We start from the raw sequence: 11509 nt of genomic DNA on the forward strand, positions 1-11509 counted from the left end.
GGACAGGATACTGGATTGTTTCCCTCTGGATCACCTTTTCTCCTCCGACATCTCCTCCACGTTGCTGAACACCTCCTGGACCTGTAAGAGCAAAGAGACATGCACTAAGCCACCTAGCAGCGCTCGGCTGATATTAGGATTGTACCCGAGACTCCCCCTGTCCCTTTTTGCTCCGCAGATCATTCCACGATTCCTCGCACTGTATATATTCAGGACACTTGTAAATAAACTGCACTTACCTTCAGCTGTTGTCTCTGTGTCTGGTTTTGGTCTCGTTCATGGACAAATTACCTTGCGTTCTTGACAGCTAGTGAATATATTTAAACACAATATATAAATGGCACAGTCAAAAAAATAAAAATAAAAAAAACCTTCAGCCAACTAATGTGGTAAACGTGTTAGGAGTCATTTTTGAGACAATGTTCCTAGAACTGATTTTAAAAAACTATGGAAAAATTACAAAGTTGTGTCCCCAGTTCTGAAAAATGACATGTATAGAACAAGACTGACTGACAACCGATGAAAAAACAGATTAAATGAGATCACGTTCTTTCAGGTTATTTTTTTTATTTTATGTTTTTTCTGAAAGTAGACAGAGCTTAAATAACATTACTGTATAAATATGAGTGTATACGGGTAAAAATATAAGTGGTCCCTCCAAAGTACACAGGTTTTTTTGGGAGGAATTCTTTTGCAAATGAACATATTGAACTCTGATTGACTCCAGCATCTTTTTTGGACACTAGTATGTTTTGAGATCTTATTTGCTCTCAAAATGACTACTCAATAAAGATAAAAATGATTCAGAGTATGAAGCTGGGTTCACATTGCACAACTTTTGGCCATCTTAGACAAAATATTTTGTTGTAAGCTTAAATTGGTACTCATTTCGCATCAAAGGCTCCCTCACAGCCAGTTCAGCATTCTACAGACGATGATCTATGACAAATATCAAGCAGTGTTTTTTGGAAAGTCATGTAGTGTGACTGCATGCTTCAAATATCATCTTTTTCCTGGTCATACCCATCCACAGCTGTTTTTTAACCTTTTGCCTGCAGTGTGAACATAGCCTGTGTTTTGGCAGTTCCACTTGTGTGTATTGTTCTGTTTATTTCCCTTTTTTGTTATCATGTTCATTTTCTATGTTTTGTAATTATTGCATTACTACGCCTGTTCCTGTCAGCATTACAAAGCTGTTGACACTCTCCCATGTTCTCTTCCATGGCCCTCCCTATATTGTGTTATGATAGGTTTACAACTATGTAAGCCTGTTTGTTTTTTGTTCAGTAAAAATTTTTTTTTCTCAATCTCCTCCTGTTTGGAGTCTGCCTTCTTGGGTCCAAATCTACTAAACCTGACAATGTCTTGGGACTATAAAAAGTCTGTTTCATCTGCCAGTTGATTAAAGATAATAAAACAGCCATCTTTGGGAATATTTTAAATATATAATCTTTTTTGTTTTCATTTGGTTTTGAGCTGAAACTTTTAATGAACTATTTATCAGAATCCTTCTCAGTAAATATGTTCGTGTGGAGACACATGCACAGTCCTAGTCCACAGACGCCATCTCCAAAAATACAACATGGCAGCACTCACCAAAAAACTGAGATTGTGGCTTCGATTATGAATGAGAAAAAGTGGAGACATTTTTATTAATGTTGATGCACTGAATGTTGTGGGATTGTCCCAAACTTCCATGCAGTGGAGGACTGGGACAACCCCTCGTGAGTTGCAGTCCAAGGTGGTGGTCTCTAGTCTCAAGTGAGGCTGGAGAGTGTGTTCCAACAGAAGATCTGAAACGGGAAGCTCTCGAGTTACTGGTCCAACTTTGTTCCAACCCTCAGCTATGGCCATGAATTATGCACAGTAAAAATTAGATCTTGGATAGAAATAGCCAAAATGAGCTTCCTCCACAGGGTGGGTGGGCTCAGCCAATCATCTGGAGGGAGCTTGGAGTAGAGCCAAGGTGGTTTGGGCATCTGATTAGGATGTCTCTTGGACACCTCCCTCTGGAGGTTTTCCAGACACGTCCTACTGAGAGGAAGCCTTGAGGCATACACATAACTCAATGGAGGGATTATGTATCCTCTTTGGCCAGGAGAAGCTGGCAAGTGTCGCTTGGGAGGTCTAGGTTTCCTTTTTAGACCCATTCTTTCCATGACCCAAGCTTGGGTAAAAGTATGAAAATAAGAAAAATTATTCTGCAATTAAATAAACTTTTTGAGACACTAATCAGCAATTTTAATTTATTCTTTATGTTTTTCTTTGACTTTCACAGCTTTCATTCTAACTATGGCCTTGAGACCCTTTTGAATTCCGAGAGATGTTCCCCTGCTTCACATGCTGATATTTTCATGGGCTGCTTACAAAAATTCCAGCAAGAGGGAGCTCACTGTTTGTTCCAGAACGCCTGAGCGGCAGTTTGTTGGAAGAGCTGTTTGAGGCAGCTATTTTGCAAACTTATTGGTCTCCTCCGGCACTATGGGATGCTTGCCACAGAGGCCGAGCTGTTTGTATGGACTCATGGGTCCTTTTGAAGTTATGTCTCTCACTCCCACGCTCATTTCCACACAGATTTTTTTATGCTTGTTAAAACAAAAAAAAGTTATGGTGAGTTTTTCTCAAGATTTGGGTTGTTTTATTGGTTTGAATTTTTGACAGTTTTGTTTTAGATCTTCAGCCAAGTTGGGCTACTGTGATGTTTTTTGTCTACATTCAGAAGGTCTGCACAGATCCAGTAGTAAAAAATAAAGTGATATTATATTACAATGCTACCGTGCACAGTTTCCACTAAATAACAGGAAAATGATCAAACTTCTTTTAGTCTGAACTAAAAAGCTACAAATAAGCCTTTAAATATTTGATTAAATGTTCTTGTAACATTCAAAGTAACATACAGACACCCTGCTGCACTGCAAAACTAGACATGTTAGCTCATCATTTTGTTTTTGACTTATTTATGTATTCAAACAGATTCTAAGCATAATGACTTAGAGCTCCAAATTTGACTTTTAAGATTTTAGAAAATGGAAAACATGTCAGCTTAGGATAAAAAAAACAACTGCCTGAACTGGAACATTAAAGCTATTTTCTGCATCAGAAAATCTGATGACAATTTAATTCAAAATGCTTTACTGAAATAAGTCTTTTTAACTGATATATATATTCACTGTAGTTCACACTTGTAAAACTTGTTAGGAATCTATTAGTGCACTGCAGAGAACAGCATCAACAAAATGCACTCTGTTTTATGGACTTAACTTTAAACTATTTTAAAATGTTTGACCTTTTGTAGCATTTTTCATCGTCTCCTCTGTTTTAAAAAAAATTGTTCCCGTAATTGTTTTCCTTTTTTTAAATTAAATAATCAACAAAAAAATTTATGTATTTGTTACAAAAACTATTTTGGATCCTGTAAGGCCATTGTCACACTTAATATTTGATATTGTTTTTGTCTATGTGTGTTCATTTGACACACACAGGCAAAATATCTCATGAATCCCTAAACAGATTTTAATGAAATCTTTTGGAGAGTATTAAAATGAACATCTACAACTGTATTCTTTGTGAAGTCATTAAGACTTGGAAACATTTTGTGCATACCTGTATTTCAAAATTGCATATCCTATCTGGAAAACTACTCTTTCAAATTACAACATTTGCCATAGTTCAAGATAAACTTTTTACCTCTGCCAAGGATGTTACGGTCTTGGTTGTGTCTGTGTACAAGATTACTCAAAAAGTTATGAATGAATTTTCATAAGATTTTCATGAAATGTCAAACTTGGTACAAGGAACAAGTGATTAAATTTTGGTGGTGATCCAGTCAAAGTCCTAGGCGAAAGGTCAAAGTCACAGATGCTATATTTTTTGTCCTGTCTTGGCATTTCAGGCATACCATATAGAGAAGATGGCCACCTACAAGTACCAGAACAGATCTGCTCTACAAAAAGGATATCTTAAAATAAAATTCTAATTGCATGATTTACTTTATTAAATTAAAACTGAATCTAGCATCAGAGTAGGCAGGCCACATTGTTATAATAGTAACCTGTGTGGCTCAGAATGAGGATTGTTTGTGAATAGGTGTGCAAAGGGGTGTGTTTGTGGGGGGCAGGGGTAAGCATATGTGTAACAGCAAAGCCGAAAGACTGACTGTGTATATAAAATAATAATAATAAGAAAAACTATTTAAAGAAGTGTGTTCATGTTATGTGGGTGTATATGAGAGAGTATGCCACCTGGAGATGCACAGATTAAAAAGTGTTGTGAACAGTAGAAGATCCACCATCTACAGCACCCAAGAGCAGAAAGGACAGGTGGATCCAGCCCCAGAAGGCAGCAGCAGTCCCAGGCAAACAGACACCAGGCACCACCCCAAGGCCGCACAAAGGTAGGTCGCCAGCGAAGCACGGCGTCAGTAGCACCCAGGTCAAAGAGGTACGGGGAGAGACACAGGGCACCAGCCCCCCCAACCCAGTCATGCTACCACCACCACCACCGCCGCCGTATAGGCCAAGCCCGTAACCCAACCCTGCAATGGCCTGGTGCCCGCACCAGCCCCCAGCAGAGAAACTGCCCATCACTGATGCTCTAACTCTGCAACTGGATAACAGAAATGTCAAACTCCACAGCTGGACACCTCATTAGTTAAAGATGACATTTGTTGATTTCAAGGTTCATGGGGTCAAAGGTCAGGGACACAGGTAACCCCTTTGTTAAAAACTTTTGTATGCTCCTGCATGTGACACTTTTGTTACCTCTGCCAAGGAAGTTGTGTTTTTGGTTATAAACAAATTGACTTAACTCGACTTACCATTATGCTTCCATTTTGCAACTTTCAGTTTGTAGTTACTGTTCTGATTTTTTTAGCTTCTACTATTGTTTTGCTACATTTATCTACCATTCTGCTTGTTTTAATCTCTCTTTCACATGTTTTAACAAAACCAAGTCAGTTTCAGCTTCTTTTATTCATCACTCAGCATTCCCTCGGCATTTTCCCCCAAACTGCAGTTTCTCTATACTTCAAATTCATCAGCTCAAGTTTAGTTTTTGAATCAAATAAGATCTGATTATTCCTCAATGGAAAATTAAATAAGTTTAACAAAGCTCACCTTCTGTGGACATTGTTTTACTCTCTTACTGGTTAGTTAATTCTTAACATTCAGCAGCTTTCAGACTCATTGGATGCAACTTAAGTGTTTTTTAAAGTAAGTAAACTCTGCAGCTGCCGAAACTCAGTTGATTTATTTGCTTCAACACAATTAAAATGCAGAAAAGTTTAATGGAACAACCCATATGAATCAATCTGCAACTGATTTATGTTTTCATTGCTCTGTGCTGTTGAAGTTCCAAGTTTTTGACATGAAATGCATGTGAAGATGATCAGTTATTGTGGTTCTATCCCTAATTCCTTCCTTATTGTTTGTTCTTTTGTTTCAAAAATCCACATTGCTTAATGGTCCCTGTTTATATCTTCAACTAAGAATAAACTAAAAAAGAAAACTTTATTAACTCTACTGGAGGACATTATAGTATTGGAAACAGGTGAAGTAATATAAACCTGCTGGCGTGTATTTTGTTTCCTTCTGTTGTTTTAGGAAAATCAGATTTTCATGGTTCAGCAGGCAAACAGTACGGAGCCAGAATTCTTTGTGTTTTCTGTCCCAAAGACATGGCTGTGCTGCCAGAAACATAAAACACATGATAATGTGTGCAGGATGTTGTTTTCTCTCGCACTAAAGACTTGAATTATCAAGCATTTAGTGCAGCAACTGTAAAGCTCTCATCAACTTCTTAAATCAATTTGATGTTTTACAACAAGCAGTTAAATGGGAATCCGTTTATTAGCAAATGCCCTGTGTTGTTGCTACAAATTCCCCTAACAACCCCCAAATAAATTACAATTAGAAGTGAAGGCTGCAGGGAGCAGCAGCTCCAACACACGCTGCAGCTGCCAGAATTCTGGGACACCCAGCCGTCCAGCTAGCAGCTGCTGGTTCTTGCTCTCTGGTTCTGGCTGGGCTTTTTAAGGCCCCTCAGCAGCACAGCTCAGGCTGCAGGACACGCTGCGCTTACAAGATAAACACTCCACACTTTCAGATGGGACAAATTAAAAAAAATTGTACTGTTTTATCTTCTGAAATGACTCTGTCAATTTTAGAACTGTTAGTATTGCCTGCCGCTGAAAGAGCAATAATGTTTTTGCACGTGTCTGTGTGTGTGTGGTTTTTTTGTTTGTCCAATTAGAAAAATACCTTGTGAATGACTAGATGGACTTTGAAAAAACTTTCAGTGTAATCCTGGGATGTACTTCTACAACTAAACTTTTGGAGTCAAGCTTATTCACAAGAAAATGATTGTAGCAAACACAAAAATGGATACAACTCAGTCAATTTTTACACATATTGAGCTAAAATAGTAGTAGTAGGTAGTAATAGCTGAGCATCATCCACTACACTTACCTGGAGCGCAAGATTTTTGCTTAAAACCTTGACGACCTTGTTTTTACCTTAGTAAAAGATTTCATGAACCACTGATTTTAGTGAAACTCTCAGAATGTAATCAGTGGATGTGCATCCCCAACTCCTTAATATATGGGGTCAACCCAATTGAAGATGGGTGCCACAACTGATAGCCTTTGTCAACACAAAAATGGCTACAGCTCAGTAAATTTTACAGATACTGAGCTAAAGTCATGTTTAGTAGTAACTGAGATTCATCCTCAACACATACTCTGAGGACCAATAGATCATGCAAGATATTGCATGTGATTGTGCACAATGTTGTTTTCAAGGTTTGACCAATACGGCTACAACTCTATCATTTGTCAACATATGATCTTAGTCAAAAACTATGACATGAAAGGTGGCAGGTGATATGCATTCCTTCAAGAAATGTTTGTCCTGTGATTTTGTTTATATGTTTGAGAGATGCAGGATTCTTTTCTTGGTCTTTTATCTGAGACTTGTTGCCCTTAGATCAACACTATCCTGTATCTATGATCTCTGAGCCCAAACACACAGCAAGTCTCCAGTTAGGCACTATTGGTGCTGAACCACAAATAGGGCCAGCGGGTGGGTTTGAACTCTGGGAGAACATATGGGCCCAATTAGGCAGAGTTTGCTCCTGGACAGGCTTCAGCTGAGCCACAATGGGGACCTTCAATTCAGGTGGTCTCAGGCCATTTGGCAGGCCAAACTGTGGACAATCTGCGAGTTAGCAACATGAATGTATCAGGTGTTAGCCAGCAAATGATCCAGGAAAGGTGAGGCTGCAATGGCAGATTGGCTGTTTCGGGTTGTGGACAGAAGGGTAGTCATGCATAATCCACTGGTCTGTGCACATATACCATCTCAGTGCTGTAGTTGAACATGTAAAGTGCCTTTAAAAATTGTTTATCCTCTTTAATGTCTTATGGCATTATTGCTGTCATAAATCAGTCATGGTCAATAAAAAAGGGCCTTTTTCTACAAAAATGATTTTAAAAAGACCTTCAGCATCAAAGTGAAATCAAATTTCTACAAAGTAATACCAATTTTTAAAAAGTACTATAAAAGAAATGTAACATAAATATTCACCCCCTTTAAAGTCTTCTTTTTTTTGGCTGTTCCCTTTTCAGGGGTCGCCACAGCAAGTCATCCTCCATCTAACTCTGTCTTCTGCATAATTGAAGAACAAGACAATAACACAAAATACCCAAATCCTGACAACACCAGACACATGAACTCTGTGCATAGACTATTTCACCTATTCCCACTGAATTGTGGCTATCTGCTTGTAAGCAACATTTTACCATGTCATATGCTGCATTCAGTAGTCTGTTTTTATTGACAACACAGCAGGAAGATCTTGTTGACAACCCAAGTTCACACATGCATCTAAAAATAGTAGATATACTGACTCCCAGCAGGTTTGCAGTAGATGACACTGGTAAGGCCATGTAAATGAAATGGTCTTCAGCAGGTCTTCAGAAATGTCTAATTTAGGTCATCCTTGTCCACTGGTCTTTTCTGTGATAAGAATACAATGTTGTCAGAAAGGTGGGCATATTCTTTTTCTTTGAAATGTAAAAATAAACCCCTCCTAATTTATACCATACTGAAAATAGTCCAAATCCAATCTAACTAACTGATCTAAAACACAGTTAGTTAAACATCTCAGCAGTGATTTCTGCAAATATCAGAACAACTTTTCATAATTGTTACCACCCCTAGAAAAAAATATGGAACCACTGTTAGAGGATGTTTTTTCAGTTGTTTCATTTTGTATAAGAATGTAATAATACTCACAGAAATGTTACAAAATGATAAAATTTCACAATTTCAACCTTCTGGCACTAAGAAACAATAAAAAAAAAGAAATAGAATTGTTGAAGTCAGTTACAACTGCTGTTCTTAGATCAAGTAAGGGAAAAATGAAATGACTCAATTCCAGAAAAAAAAGCATCTATTTGCATATTTAAATAGAGGCGTGTCAGGAGAGGTGTCTTGTGTTCTAAGGATTTGAGTTTTTGAGTTATTATTTCAGTTTGGTTTTTTTCTGGTTGTGCTGTTCTCAGTATTCACTCCTCCCCTGTCACTCCTCTGCCTTCCTTGCCACGCCCATCTCCACCTGTCTGCCATTATCCCCACTCACCTGTTTCCATTTACCTCGTCAACCCCAGTGTTCAAATACCTGGTCATTTCTCTCACACCCAGTCGGATCATTGTTTGTGTTTTGCTGTATCCATGTTTTGTTTCCTCGTTGTCTTGCCATGCCATACCTTGGATTTTTGCTAAGTTTAGTTTGCTGCCACGTCAGCGGTTTGTTTTTATTTATTTTCTTTATTTAATAAATTAGTTTTTGTTTTTTGAAAAGATGAGTCTGCACTCTGGGTTCGCCTCCGTTTCCATCCAGCATGACATGTGTAAATTCATTTCCACATACATTGGGATTTATGAAAGAAAGGTGCACTGAAACATCTATGAAAATGGTTTAATAAATTGAAATATGTTTGTGAACACAAACTTTTCAAATTGTGTCCCTTTGCTAATTTTTTGTTGCTCTTTGAGACATGAGGCCCCAGATGTTTGTTAAGATGTTCTTTTTGTTAAAGCAGTTTTTTGTTTCGTGGCAAGAAGTCAGAGTTTGAGGTCTAGCCACATCCACACCCTATCTCCTATGCCTTAATAGTACACTGACCAAGACTGGAGCCAACATTCACAATACTCTAGGAGGAGTTTGTTTAAATATGACTTGACCAAAACCCAAAAAGGGCATCTTTTTTCCAAAATGGCTGACTTCCTTTATGATTTAGATCATACCTCCAAATAATCTTTTATGTGAGTTATGCATGTGCATCAAATTTGAGACCTATAAATGAAAGTAGGTCTTTCTGCTGCCAAAATAGGTGGCCCTATTGAGCCAATTTGCCATGCCTATTTTTGAAATCCATATAAGATTAAAATTTTGGCTTATTCTTAAGGTGTTCACAAAATTTTGTAATGTTTTTGAGTATGTTAAAGCCCCTAAAATAAAGAAGACAATAGGAAAGAATGACATCCATCCATCCATCCATTTTCTTTACCTGCTTCTTCATTTTTGGGTCGCGGGGAGCTGGTGCCTATCCCCAGCAGTCACTGTGCGAGAGGCGGGGGACACCCTGGACAGGTCACAAGTCCATCGCAGGGCAAAAAAGAATGATATAAAGAAGATAAAGAAAAAGAAGACAAGGAATGGAAAGCAGAAGATAAAGAATTAAAAGAAGAAGTATATAAGGAAGAAAATGAAAAAAATAAGAAGGAAAAAAATAAGGAAACGGAAGAAAATGAAGAACATAAGGAAGTAGAAGAAGAAGATAAGGAAAAAGAAAGATAAGGAAGGGAGAAGAAGATAAGGACAAGGAATATAAGATCAATAACGAAGAAAAAGATAAGGACGGCAATGAAGAAGCAATCCAAGAAGTAACCAAAAAAGAACAAAATGTGAGGATCCAGAGTTTTTGTCCCCGCCCTTGAGGCAGGTCCTGTGACTCTTCCTCCACATCCAGGCTCATGGGTTAGAGATTCGGCCTCAGACTGCTGTGTTCTTTGTAAAGAAAGTTTTGCTACTAAGACCTTTGGTATTTTTTGTCCTTGTCTAATGTGTCTCAGGAACGGCTGTTCTCTGAACTTTGGTGAATACCTACCTGTCTGGATCTACTGTGGAACTTACCTGTTTGGACTTACCTCCTGTCGAATTTCTAGACCTGCTTCTGGGACCCTCTTCTTGGACATCAATGCTTCTACGCCTCAATACTCACCTCACCTGTAAGAAGAGAAACACAAGAGAACTATTAAAAACATTAATGTCACTGGAACCTGACTTTGCACTCGAGACTCACCTTGCTCCTATCCTGCCGTTTCAGATCCGCCTGGCCTCCAGTCACTTGCACGTTTTCACTAAATTGTAAATAAAACCACTTACCTTTTACTTCATCTCCGTGTCTGGTTCTTGGTCTCACTCTTAAGACAAACCTGGTTTATGTCACAAATAAAAAATTAACAAGCCTTAAAGAAGAAATCAAACAAGAAGCCAAAGAATAAGCTGCAACTGAAAACAAAACCAAATAGGAAACCAAATATTTTTTGTGGATTGAGGATGAAGTGAAAAACCTCCCTTTGCAGTAGATAGTCGGTTAAATTCACAAGATGCATTGAAGGCCAAAATAACATTAGAAAATAAATGAGGAAAAACTATTTTCCAAGTCGAAAAATTTTACATAGGCATACAAAAAAACTACTATTGTTCAAACATGTTAAATGAAAGTAAACTTAACAGCGATTAGATGTCCAAAGGTGGCTCAAAAACTAGAAAAGAAAAAAATCTGAGAATTTAAGTCTGAAAAAGTATGGAAATTTAACATGGAAAATTTGTTGGAACCCTGGTTCTTGTCTGGTTTCTGGTTGGAGCAGATAACACCAATAATTTAAAGCATGCAGTAGCATCACACAGTGTGCTTTTATCATACCATGAGTACATGTATTTTAAGCCACATAATACCAGACACATGCATGTGGAGCCTGAAGTTGGCTCGCTAGTGTTGCTTTTGAGGTTAACCTAGTTTAGAGTGAAACATGATATTATATTGCTGGAGACTTCAGCCGAGGTTAAGAGCATGTTCATGAATTTGAGTGTACTCTGATTACATAAAGTCTGCACTGTTGTGTCTGTAAACACTCTGGCCTTGAGGAAAAACTCTGCTGAAGCTTTTATTTTCTGGTGAACATGCCTTTTAGGTTTCTGAGTCATACAGTTTAAACTTTTGGTTTTAGTTGAGTTCAGACTTTGCTTTCAGCATATAATGTGATTCGAAACCACAGTTTACTGTTCCCAGCAAGGCTATCCATCAGAAAAATGAAGCTATAGTTTTCAAATATTCACTTTGTTCTGCTGGGTGAAGTTTGAAGTTGTCTGGACTGTGCAGTAGATGTGAAGTCAAAAAGAAATGTGGATAAAATAACTGAAAAACAAATCAGTGGAACCAAGG

Source organism: Kryptolebias marmoratus, linkage group LG17 (assembly GCF_001649575.2).
Source record: "Kryptolebias marmoratus isolate JLee-2015 linkage group LG17, ASM164957v2, whole genome shotgun sequence".
Classification (NCBI taxonomy): domain Eukaryota; kingdom Metazoa; phylum Chordata; class Actinopteri; order Cyprinodontiformes; family Rivulidae; genus Kryptolebias; species Kryptolebias marmoratus.